Genomic DNA, 12505 nt, shown 5'->3' on the forward strand with positions numbered 1-12505 from the left:
GAGAATATAAAGGCTGTCCCTAAAGGGATCCCAAAGGAATGAAGGATCCCTCTGCCCCACTGCAGCAGGATGGGAGCAGTTGCTTTTTCCAGGCATAGCAGGAGGGGGTGACTCATTCCTGGCAGGAATTTCCTCTCACCCATCCCCTCCTGCCCCTCTCTGCCTGGAGGTTTCCCCAGCAGCAGCAAGGGGTGAGGGCAGCCTGAGATCAGCCAAGAGGCAGAGACCTTCCCTGAATCCCTGACAGCAGGGACGTGTCCCAGGGGTCCCCACTCCCTCCCAGCTGAGTGTTTGGGAATTCTGGATACTGGGCAGAACTGCCCCATATGAGGACAGGGATACTGGGCATCAGAAGAGAGACATCTCATGTGCCAGCTGTCCCTGTGGTGGCCTCGAGGTGCAGCCAGGGCTGGGCAGGGCACGAGAGGGAGCTCAGCCCTCCCAGGAAAGCTCAGATGAGCTGCATGTGCCCAGACAGGTCCAGCAGGAGCCATCCAGGGATGACCACCAGCCAGGTAGCCCGTGATTCATGGGATAACCATCTGCTGAAGCTGCAGTCACTCCTCCAGCTCTCCTCCAGGCCAAGTGGCAAAGCCACAGGGGAAGGAGGTGCCTCTTGCCATGGCCAGCAAGCGTGGCCTGGTCCCACAGCAGCAGGAGCAGCAGGGCTGGTGCTGCAGCAGCTGCTGCTGTGACACAAGACTTTTCCTCAGCTCCACACCACAGCAAGGGATCCAGCCCTGAGGGATTCACACAACAGCAATGGCTCCAGCCCTGAGGGGTTTGGAGGTCCAGGGTAGCCTTGGGGCACTCCTCAATTTCTCAAGGTACAGAACCTGCAAGGAGATCTTGGAAAGCTGGAGATGGAAGGAGAGTCCACAGGAGGACCTGATTTTTGAAAAATAAGAGTCACAGAATCACAGACTGGTTTGGGCTGAAGGGACCTTAAAGCTCATCCAGTTTCACTCCCTGCCATGGTCAGGGACATCTTCCACTGTCCCAGGCTGCTCCAAACCCTGTCCAGCCTGGCCTTGGGCACTGCCAGGGATCCAGGGGCAGCCACAGCTGCTCTGGGCACCCTGGGTCAGGGCCTCACCACCTTCCCAACCAAGAATTCCTTCCCAATATCCCATCTAAATCCACTCTCTTTTGGTTCATAACCTCATCCCACAACTGCTTACCCTGACAGATGCAGCAGCTCAGGATACAGGGAGGGCAGAGATGTGCCCCTTTCTCCAGATGTGCTTTTCCTTCACCAGTTATCCCAAACACACCAAGTCTCCTTTCCCCCCCCCCCCCACTCTGGGCAGCCACAGCTTGGACATCAGTGGAAAATGATTCTTTGGATGAGTGTGGCTGTATCAGCTGACAGGGCTGGCTGCAGCAAACCTCGTGGTCACACAGCTCTGAATGTGCAGCAGTGTCTGCCTCAGCCTTTCCATTTCCAGGACAAAGAGGGGAGCTGGGAGTGTGGAAATAAAGCCTTTGGAAGCAGAAGGGGTTTGGAGACAGAACTCCCTCTTCCCCAAGGGGGTGCAGAGAGGGTGGGCAGCAAGCAGGGATCAGGCATGGGATGGAGCTGATGGAGCATCACCCACTCTGTGCTTCCAATGAGAGGCACAGAGCTCTGGGAACCGGGATGGGAGTGCTGGGGCTGGGACCTGCAGTGTTGGAGTGCTCACAGGAGTGTGAAACCCCCTCCCTGCCTCCCTCCTGCAGCCTGGCTCATCTCTCTGAGCCTCCCCATGGCTCTGGAATAAATCCTGGTGTCTCCCAGCTCTTCCCAGGGCAAGCTGCCATGCCATGGTGAAGCAGCTCCTCCCTCCAAGGCAAACCTCTGAGCTGCAGCTCTTTGGGAAGGCAGCCTGGTGATGGACTGTGGCAGGGATAACAAATGCCTTTCATTCCTTCATCCAGCAGCCCCCTGCGGGAGGCAGCGTGTCCTGAAGGAAGGGGAGCAGGAGGCACCTGGAGCTGTGTGCACTCAGGTGCCTGGTAATTCACCCCAGCCAGGCTCTAAGGGCCCTGACAGGCTCCAGTTTCTCTCTCCTGAATAGATACAGGGTAAAACTTGCTGCTTCATTTGGTTATCCCAATGCAAGGGGCTGTAAGCCATCCCTGAGTTACTCTACAGGGATTTTCCTCACTGCTGGCAATTGCCAAGTCAGGAGAGAAGGGGATGTGAGCAGGAACTGCTGCTGAGGTTTCATCTCAGATATCCATCCCCTGAGCGTGAGTTTGGTGTCAGAGCTGTGGGGGTTTCTCAGGTCCATCAGTGGGGTTTGCTGGCATTGGCACAGCACCACTGGGGCTGTCAGCTCTGATCATGCACAGCTCTGGGCTCACTGGTGGCCAAGAACAGGCTTGGGCTCCATCCAGTTCAGATCCAGGCATTGAAGGAAATAAAACACTTCCCTACAAGCCAAACCCCCTTTTCTAGGTGCTGTTTCTAGGTGCTGTTTCTCTGCACCACAGCTGAGTGGAGACCTGAAGGGTTTCACTGCAAACCCCCTCTGGGGGCCCAGCCTTGTGTCTTGTAGGAAGCAAACCCTTCCTGTTCCCTGCTAAAGGGATTGCCTGCTGCCTATGCATCCTGGCACATCCCTCCAGGACACACGGACATGGCCCAGAAACAGAGAAGCTGTGGCTGCCCCAGATCCCTGGAAGTGTCCACAGGCAGGCTGGGCAGGGCTTGGAGCAGCCTGGGACAGGAGAAGGTGTCCCTGCCCATGGCAGGGGGTGGCACTGGAGGAGCTTTAAGGTTCCTTCTGACCCAAACCATTCTGTGCCATTAGGATTGTGTGATTTTATACAAGAGCTGCTCTGAGTCACTCCCATCCCTACTTTCTGCCAAGATTCTCCGGCAGATCCCATTTGTCCCTTGCCTCTCTATTTGGGCAGCCTGGGGAGCCCTCTTCAGGAGAAGAGGATCCTGCAGCTCTTTCCAAAAGAAGGAGAAGGACTCCCTCTCTCTGCTCCAGGGCAGAACAGCATCTTTGAAACTGAACCCTGGAAAGACAGGAGGAATCTCTGCTGCTCGGGCACGCATGCCACGCTCCCAAAATTTGGGGTTATCTACACTATCATCATCTTATTTCTAGTGATAACTCCAATAAATCACAGTTGAAACTACATTTGGCAGAGTCTGAAATAAGCTAAGTTCCTCTTCCAGGCCAGGTTGGAGAGCTTGGAGCACTCTGGGATAGTGGAAGGTGTTTCTGCTCATGGCAGGGGGTGGGACTGGGTGATCTTTAAGGTTCTTTCCAACCCGAAACAAGAAAAGACAGCAAACAAGTGAAAATGCCGTGGGTTTCTACATCCATCTTTGCTTCCCTTTCCCCCTCCTGGCCCCTGCTAGCCTTGTAACTCCTCTTGGCTCTGCTCTTCTCCTTCCAGCAGGGAGGGCTGGCCTGGAAGAGCATCATTCCCGGGACAAGAGGGAGGGGAGCGCCCGTCCCTGGGGAGGGGGTCCCAGCGGCGCTGCTGGGGCACATCCCGGGGCTGTCCCGAGCCTTTGTGCCCCTCCTGCACGGAGCGGGGCCGGGAGGGCGCGGCCAGCCCGGGGTGTGCCGGGCCGGGCAGCGGGGAGCAGCGAGACGGACACGGACACGGACACGGACACGGACACGGGACACGGACACGGGACACTGACACGGACACGGACATGGACACGGACACGGACACGGACACGGACACGGACACGGGACACGGACACGGGACACGGACACGGGACACGGACACGGACATGGACACGGGACATGGACACGGGACACGGACACGGGACACTGACACGGACACGGACACGGGACACGGGACATCGGACACGGGACACGGGATATGGGACACGGGACATGACACGGACACGGACACGGACACGGACACGGGACACGGACACGGACACGGGACACGGGACATGGGACACGGGACACGGTACACGGGACATGGTCACGGGACACGGGACATGGACACGGGACATGGACACGGGACACTGACACGGACACGGACACGGACACGGGACACGGACACGGGACACGGGACACGGACGGACGGTCCTGCCCGGGCAAGCAGCGAGACCGGGACACGGACGCGGACACGGACACGGGACATGGACACGGACACAAATGGACGGTCTTGCCCGGGCAGCGGGGGGAGCAGCGAGACCGGGACACGGACACGGACACGGACACGGGACACGGACACTCGGACACGGACACGGACACGGGACACGGACACGGGACACGGATGGACGGTCCTGCCCGGGCAGCGGGGGGAGCAGCGAGACCGGGCACAGACACAGACACGGACACGGACACGGACACGGGGATGGACGGTCCTGCCCGGGCAGCGGGGGGAGCAGCGAGACCGGGACACGGACACGGACGGACGGTCCTGCCCGGGCAAGCAGCGAGACCGGGACACGGACAGGGACACGGACACGGGACACGGACACGAACACGGACACGGACACGGACACGGGACACACACACGGACACGGACACGGACACACACACGGACACACACACGGACACGGACACGGACGGACGGTCCTGCCGGGCAGCCGCGGCTCCCCGGCTCGGGAGGTTGATTCCCCGGGGAGCAGGAGAGGCTCGGGCTGGCTGCGGGTCCTGCATGCCGGAGGGATCCTGGCCGGGCACTGCTCCTGGGGAACCCCGGGAAAGGCGAGCGGTGCCAGCGCCTGGAGGAGTCTCTGCAGGATGCCCAGGGCTGCCGAGGACGGGAGCAGGGTCCAAATGAGTCCTGCAGCGCCCTAATTGGGGCTGTGCTCCCAGCTCTCGGCAGCTCCTGAACCCCAGCCAGCCCCTCTCTGTTCCACTATTTTTAAATCCATCTATTTCCGCTGGTCTCTCTGCCTTGGTTCAGCCTTTTCCACGCTGACACTTTTCAGCCCAGAAATCCTAAATATTCTCCCAAGTGTTTAAGCTGCACTGGGGAGCAGGGAAGGGGCTGTGCTCTTCATTGTGGGCTTGTGGCACTTTCTGAAGCTTGGGAAACTCTTGGCCACAGCCACACAGAGCCAGAAGTGATTCCCAGTGCAGGATCCAGGGATTAGAGCTGGGACCAGAGACAGAAACCCTGGTGGAAGTCAGGGCTGGAGGAGGCTTTTCACCTGATCCCACCCTCAAGGACAGTGGTCCTGCTGCCCCAGGGAAGCAGGGCTGGCACCAAGGCACACAAGCCAGAGCACTGGGATTTTCCAGCTAATGGGTGATGAGGCCCTGGAGGCTCTGGAGTGCAGTGCCAGGAGCCCAGTGCTTCTCATGCCCAGAAGGATTTGTTTGCACTGACTCTACATCAGCCCCCTGGCGCCCAAGATTCCTGCAGGGCTTTTTGGGTGTCCCCCCATCCTGCCTCACCTTCCACTTTGTTCCTGCTTCCACAGGGTGACCATGGACCTTCCTGCAAACAGCAGGGAACTCAGAAGAACTTCAAGCAGTGGCAAATTGCCAGATTCATGGCACACAGTGAATTAGACACAGAGCCCAGGGTGGATTCATTGTGCATCCCACAGTTGATGAACATGCCTCCAGCAGATCCAATTACTCTGTTAACTGGAATTAGGGAGAAAATCATAGTTAAATTGTTAATTCACCAAGACAGGCACCATCACAGTCACTGAAGATATTTCTGGATTTGGGGAGGTGAATCTGGAAAATGAAGACAATTCCACAATGTACAAATTGCAGTTTCTCCATTATTTTGTATGTCCAGCACACAGCTTTGTCATTGGAAACTACAACAACCAGAACTGGGTATCCAATATCCAATAGAAACCCTTGTGAGTTCAGGATTTTGGTGTTTCCCTCCCACTAAACTGCAGCCATGACTTGCATCCTGAACTGTTCAAAACCCAGGAGCTGCCTTAAGTTCTTTGCTGCTGCTTTTCTGTGTTCAGGCAGCAAAGGAGCTTGAAATCATTTGCAACTGGATGGGGCTAAGCCAGATCCATGCCCTGTGATCTATAATGGCAGAAAGGCTTATTGAGAGACACCATATCTTTTACTAGAACAACAGAGACCTGGAAAAAAAAACCAAAAACCAACAAAGGCTTTTCTTCAGGTTTGAAATGTGTAAAATCCTTTGCAGTCCAGACTACAGTTGGCAAATTTGACCAGCAAATGTTGAGAAATGCAGTTTCAGGGCAGACAAAACCCTTTGCCAAATCTGAATTATTCACCATCAGTTAGAGCCAAGAAGAGAAAGAGCTAGAATGTCAAAAGGATTTATCTTATTTCTTCTGAAATGGAAACAGTGACCCAAGTCATAAACAAAAGCCCTGACACAGAGACATGCAAACAGTTCCTGCTCTGTTCACAAACCAGCAGGCAGCTCTCCATGAGCTAAAGCAGGGCAGCTGTGAGGTTTGAGTGTCCTCCTCACTTCTGGGACAGCTGATTTTTCCATGGACAGCATCCTGGCTGTCTCTGGACAGTCCTGAGGTGCAGCCTATCTGCTTGCTCTGGGAAATTGTGGTAGTGAGGGGACTGAGTCAAGCTCAGATTTTTGTGTGACATATCCAAGAGGGTGGGGGAAAAGAGGTGAAACTCCCAAACTGATTGCATTTCCATGCCCCAGCTTTTAAAAGAGCATTTGGCTTTAAAAACAATATTTTTTTAAAAAGTAAAATGCTTTTAAAATTTCAGCTCTTAACTCCCTCATGTTCAAAATACCTGTTTCAACATGATGTTCTAGTACATGTGCAACCAAACAGTCACATGCAGCAGCATTTCTTGTAGAATCCTGCAGAATTAAACAGGGATTTTTGAAAACTGTCCATTTTCAGGCCTTGAGTTTGAGCATTTTCATATGATTGGAATCACCAGAGAGCCAAGGTGGATCAAGAAATAGCCTAAGCAAAATAGATGTTTAGATGACAGAATATATTAAATGAGACTGATTTACTGTTTGCAATTTATAGAAGAGGAAACAATCCCAACAACAGCACCATAAATCTTGGTTTCTGGTTTATTTTTAACCTCAGGAGATAAATGCTGTAAAAAATAACTCTTGAGCTCCTAACTCTTCTTTGTCACTGATGAGGTTTAGAAGGGTCAAAGGCTGAGCTGCAGAGCTGGCTCCTGGTTTTTCCTGGGAAAACAGCAGGAGAAAGTGCCAGGGAGATTCTCCACAGCTCAGAGGGTGGAACTGGGAGCCTCTTGCTGGGCCAGGACAGGGTTTAGGACCTGACAAGTGTCCTGAAAAACACTGGGGCTGCAGCTGAGCCCTTCCCACCATCCCAACCCCAGCCAGCCTGTTTGGCACAGCAGTTTTCAGCATTTGTAAGGGGTCAGCTCAAATCCATCTCTTTCAGAATTGGTGTTACTGAGGTTGTGATGCTGCTTCTTTTCCTGCAGGTTAAACCCTCAAGTGACAGCAGGAGCACAGGATGGTAACAGCTAGCAGAGAGGGGAGTTTTATCCCAGAATTTTCCTTTTGGACTCCTAACAGATCATTGTCAGAAGGGAGAGCAGAGCAGAGCACTGCAGTGATGTCTTGTTCTCAACACCTCCAGCATAGAGGGAAATCAGCTTGCAACAAGCAGAAATATTTCCTGACCCAGATTCAGGCATTTTGCAAACTTTGAGCCTCTTGCTGGCTGCAGAAATAAAATGCTGTGCTGGAAGTAAGAACACTGATAGCTGTCAGAAGCAAAGGTCTTTGCCCTCCCTCACTGTGCGTGGTTAAGGAGATTTATATGGGATTTCATAACAAAAAATGAATGCATTTTCGGGTCCTGAGAGCCTCTCCCCTTGATTTGCTCCTCTCTGCTGGGCAGTGCAGAATGTTACACAACAAGTGTTTGCTGAGTGCTCCAGCAGAGACACCTGAGCAGAGCAGTGGCATCCTCCCAAGTGACACGTCCTCCAGGCATCCCTGCCTGCTCACCCCCTGCAGCTGGGGGGTCACAGGCAGGGGCTTCACACCCAGACTCTGAAATATGAAACAGCAAGAAGTGTTTGAAAGGTGAATCTGAGGGGTTCATGAAAATAAAATAAATCAGTTGAGTAATCCCCATTTAAACCCGGATAACAGCACTCTGCAGACAGCAAAAATAGAAATTACTCTGGACTGTTGTACTTTAATTTGAAGCTAAGGAATACACTTGATTGTGCTGCTTTTGAAAGTATCCTAATGTTTTCTAAGAACAGATGTCCAGTTTTTTGAAGAAGGCAATGTGGTCCATTACTGGCCCCATTCACTACCCATAACAAGAGAGTCTTTATTCGTGGCTACAACATGAATGCTATTTGACACTTGAGGGGGAAATTGTTTGGAATGGCTTCAGAGATGATTAATGTATTGGTTAACAAAATGTTCTATATTTATTCCTTCTAAACTCAAATGGTGCTTTCCAAAATTCTGATGGCAGTTTTGGTGGCACTGGTGTGTCACTTCATAGCCAGTGTCACAAGGCACTGTGAATTCCTCCTGTCGTTGCTAAAATAAAATGCACCCCGTTATCTCAGCCAACATGAGTGATAAAGCTTGGCTTCCCCATCCACACCCTGAATCCTTTTCCTTTTTCCTGTTGCCATTCCCCCAACGCCCATCCCTGTCCTGCCTGGGATGAGCTCCCTGTGCTTTCCAAAGGGAAATAAAACCCACCTGAGCTGAGCTGGGAGTCAGCAGGGTGAAAATTCCCCTTGCTTTCCCTGTGGCAGGGCCATGTTTTTTAATAAATTCAGTAAAAAAATCCAAAAATGTGGCAGGGGCTGAGAATGACCCAGCTGAAAGAGTATAATTGGATTTAGAGAGGGGAAGCCTGTTTCAAAAGAAAATTCCTGGGATGCTTGTTTTTAAAGGGGTAGCAGCAACCTCAAGAAAACAAGTAAGCAGCTGCTAGAAAATGAAGGGTAAAGCAAGGTCTGACCTCAGGACTTGCCCTGGTTCTGCAAATCTCTCACATCCCTGGGAGCAAAATATTCCTGAGCTCAAGAGAGGCCAGGTGAATCGCTGCTGGGAGCAGGAGATTCCCACTGAGGTAAAAAGGGCAAGTGTGGAACAGCACAGGGAGGCACTCCCAGCCACCCAAGGCAGGGAACATTTCTGGGACAGGATTTTAACACGATTTTTTGGATGCTTGTGACTTAAGCAAGTTGCCATGCTGCTGGCAGCAGGTTGTTTGCAAGGCACAGCTGAAGGAGCAGAGCTCTGTTTATGCAACAATTCCGTGGAACCACCACCCTGAACACACTGTGGGACAAATCCCAGAAAAAAATATCAGCCTAAGTAATATAAATCTAAACAAGACAGGCAAATAGCATTACCATTAATGCTCTTCAGAGCAAGAGGCTGTGACAGAGCCTGAAAAAGCTTCCAGGAGGCTGCAGAGATTTGTTCTGAGAGAAATAGGGTGAGCCAAAATTAGAGGTAAACTGAGAGATGGCAAAGTGCTGAATGTCTCTGTTACCCAAGCAAATTCTTCAGAGGGCCAGGTTAATTCTAACCTCTGGGGGACTTTGGTCTGCTCTGCAGAATCCATATTTTGCACAGTTAAAATCTGCCTCACTGAGGGGTTCAATGAATGCTTCTGCAGAGCAGCAAGTTTTTTTTTAATTTGCTTTTTTTTATCAGTTGATTTGCTTTGATCACACGTGGGAAGTGCAGAAGGGCTTTTTGCTGTAAGAACCTACATGAAAAACACACAGAGGAAAAATTTAGTTGCTATTTACCTGGATAAATGTGTGGAAAAAACTGGATTTGCCTCATGATATTTGTTCCCTGCTTTCAGGTCAACTGTAATTGCCACAAACTGTGCTAAATCATAAAGGAATCCATAAATTCATAATGCCAATTTTTGAATTTCTGCACAACAGTTTTCAGCCTGGACACAAAGATACCCTGTGTTATATATATAATTTCCTGGTGCCAGGGGACAGCAACGAAAGAAAAAACAATAGATGGATATATTGCAATATACAGACATAATAAAAAAGAAAAGGCTGATAAAATCTGTCGATTCCAGCAGTTCCAGTATATGGTTTATGTTCACTTTTTACTACACCCTCTTCCTGTTTGCTTGAGAGCTTATCTTTGACGAAAAACATCATTGTTTAAGGTCTGAGTAATAGCCACAAAAACAAGGACAGGCTGAGAAGGACACGAGAACTTCAATTTCTGTACAGCAATTGCATAAGTTAGACTTTTTATTTTATTTTTTTATTTTTGTTTTGCCTAGAATATGACCACTTTTTACATATATAGGTAAAATTTATCACCAATGACACCAAAGCAAACAGTCCCTGTTGGGTTACTTGCAAAGACTAATGATAAGTGTATCCCTAATTCTCTTTGGTATGGATTTAGGCTCATGTATAAAACAGGTTTTTTCCTTTCTTTAAGACCTGAAGGACATTTAAAATCAGGTATCTCAGCAAGATTTTGTACTATGGATTTCAATATTTACTTTCCCTAAATAACCTTTTTAAAATTTTCTGTTTCTCTGCACTTCTCTGCAGGAAAAACAACTTGCTAATAACAAGCATTAAGGGAAATTTGCACAGGAAGAGGCAAATCAAATCTCTGATTTGTTGAAACAAGACACTCCCTTCCTCAATTTCCTACCTCCTTTCATTGAAGACTATTAAATTCAAATTACATCCTACAAATTGAATGAAACAGAATTCCTCTCTTACCAGTTCCAACTTCATGAGTAACCCCATAGAGACACACACCCAATCATCTCAGAATTTATACAAAGGCTTAGCTTCAGCTATATTTGTCTCCATTGTATTTACTCCTGTCTAAATGCAAATGGGTCCCAAAGCACTTAAATAATCCGAGGTCTGAGCTGCCACAAGTGCTTCTTTTCCCTTTTCTTTCCCTTGGAATTCTTCCTGTCCTCCCTGGTGCACTGGATGTGCCTGAGCACGTTCTGCAGGGTCAAACTCTGCCCTGCAAAATCACACTGAAATGTGACTTCTGTCTCTGACAGCTTTGTCACAGGACACGCTGGGAAAGCACCCAGCTACTTCACCAGGAGTAAAAAAAGGGTTTAAAAGAGTGATTAACTGCACCAAATTTGTCTTTGAAGCATAGGTAGTACTTGCATCACAGTGGTCATTGATTATGTTACTGGGATGAATACATTTATCCAAAAATACTATTACTCTATAATTTTACACTTTAGCTTCTGCACTCTAACATCTCTATTTTTACCTTTTTTTTTTTTTTTAATTATTCTGCATTTTCCCAACCTCTGTTGTTGAGCCTATACCTATACCACTTGCCAGGCTGTGCTAGCTAATCCCTTTAAAGAATAACCTGGCTGGCCAAGGAGCAGAGCAAAGCTTTGGCACTGCCAGCCTCGTGGAGCATCCAGGGCCTTGGGTTCAAGGGGCCAGAGGTCACTGCTGAGCTTCACCTCTGTGACAGCAGCACACAGAACCAATTTCCTCTGGGCTTTATTTAGCAGGCATGTGGCCAGCAGGGGAAGCAGCCCTTCCCCCAGATGTGCAGCAGAAAAGGAGTTATTTATCCATCCATCAGTGAGCTGCAGAGCCAGGCTGTGCTCAGCACAGAGCAGGATTCTGTGGGGCACAGCAGCTCTGCTGTTCCCCAAACAATGCCTCACAACAGCTGCACTGAAGCTGATCTGTGCCTGGAGCCTGCTCTTCCTTTATTCCCTTCTAGAGGACTCTGGTTTGCACCCATTTCTGCCCAGGGTTCCTGGGAGGGCTCACAGGAAAGTGGTGGCACTGTCCAAGGTGAGCTGAAGCAAACACCAGGGGTTTCTGTCAGCCCAAGCCCCATCTCAGCTGACTATTCCAGCAGTCCCTTTAAGACAAGCATTTTTCTTCCCAAAAAAACCTCCTAAAACAGTGGTCTTCTTGCTCTCATCATTAAGTCCTCCCAAGAAAACATATATGAAATAATTCTAAATTCCTTTCCCAAAACAATTGGCTTTCTCCTCTCCCACTCTGCCCTTTGTTAGGGCAAGTACCTCTGCACTTGTTTTGCATAGGAAAAAGCCTCAGATAAAATCCATGAGATTCTTCTGAGACTGTGAGGACCACAGGCATTAATTCATGATAAATTGTGGGATTGGGCAAATTCTCTTCATTAAGCCTGTTTCAGTATCCTTAATTCTGTCCTCCACTCTAAAGCCACCTGTGTTCTTTATAACCTCAAAGAGTAAAAAAAATCTCTCTTCTAAAGCCTTGCAAATGTAAGAACTATAACTAAATTTACTGAGTCACTGAACTGACAGATTGAAAACAGTGTAAATTCATCCTGCTAGTAATTGGAAAAGCAAAAAGTTTTTCTGGAGCAGGCAGGGGGGACTGGCATCAGTATAAGGAGAACATTTCATGTCCAGGACTGTAACTGAGCCATCCTAAACCTGGGTACCTTCAGAGCCCAGGTTTTAAAATGAATCCTTGCAGATGGCTTTGAGAAATTGATGGCTTTATCCTCATTTTACTAAATTCTAGACATTTTTGGAAAACTGTAGAGCATTTCAAAGCATACAGGCTTTGGTTGAGTC

The sequence above is a fragment of the Oenanthe melanoleuca genome, chromosome 1 (genome assembly GCF_029582105.1).
Source record: "Oenanthe melanoleuca isolate GR-GAL-2019-014 chromosome 1, OMel1.0, whole genome shotgun sequence".
Lineage (NCBI taxonomy): Eukaryota > Metazoa > Chordata > Aves > Passeriformes > Muscicapidae > Oenanthe > Oenanthe melanoleuca.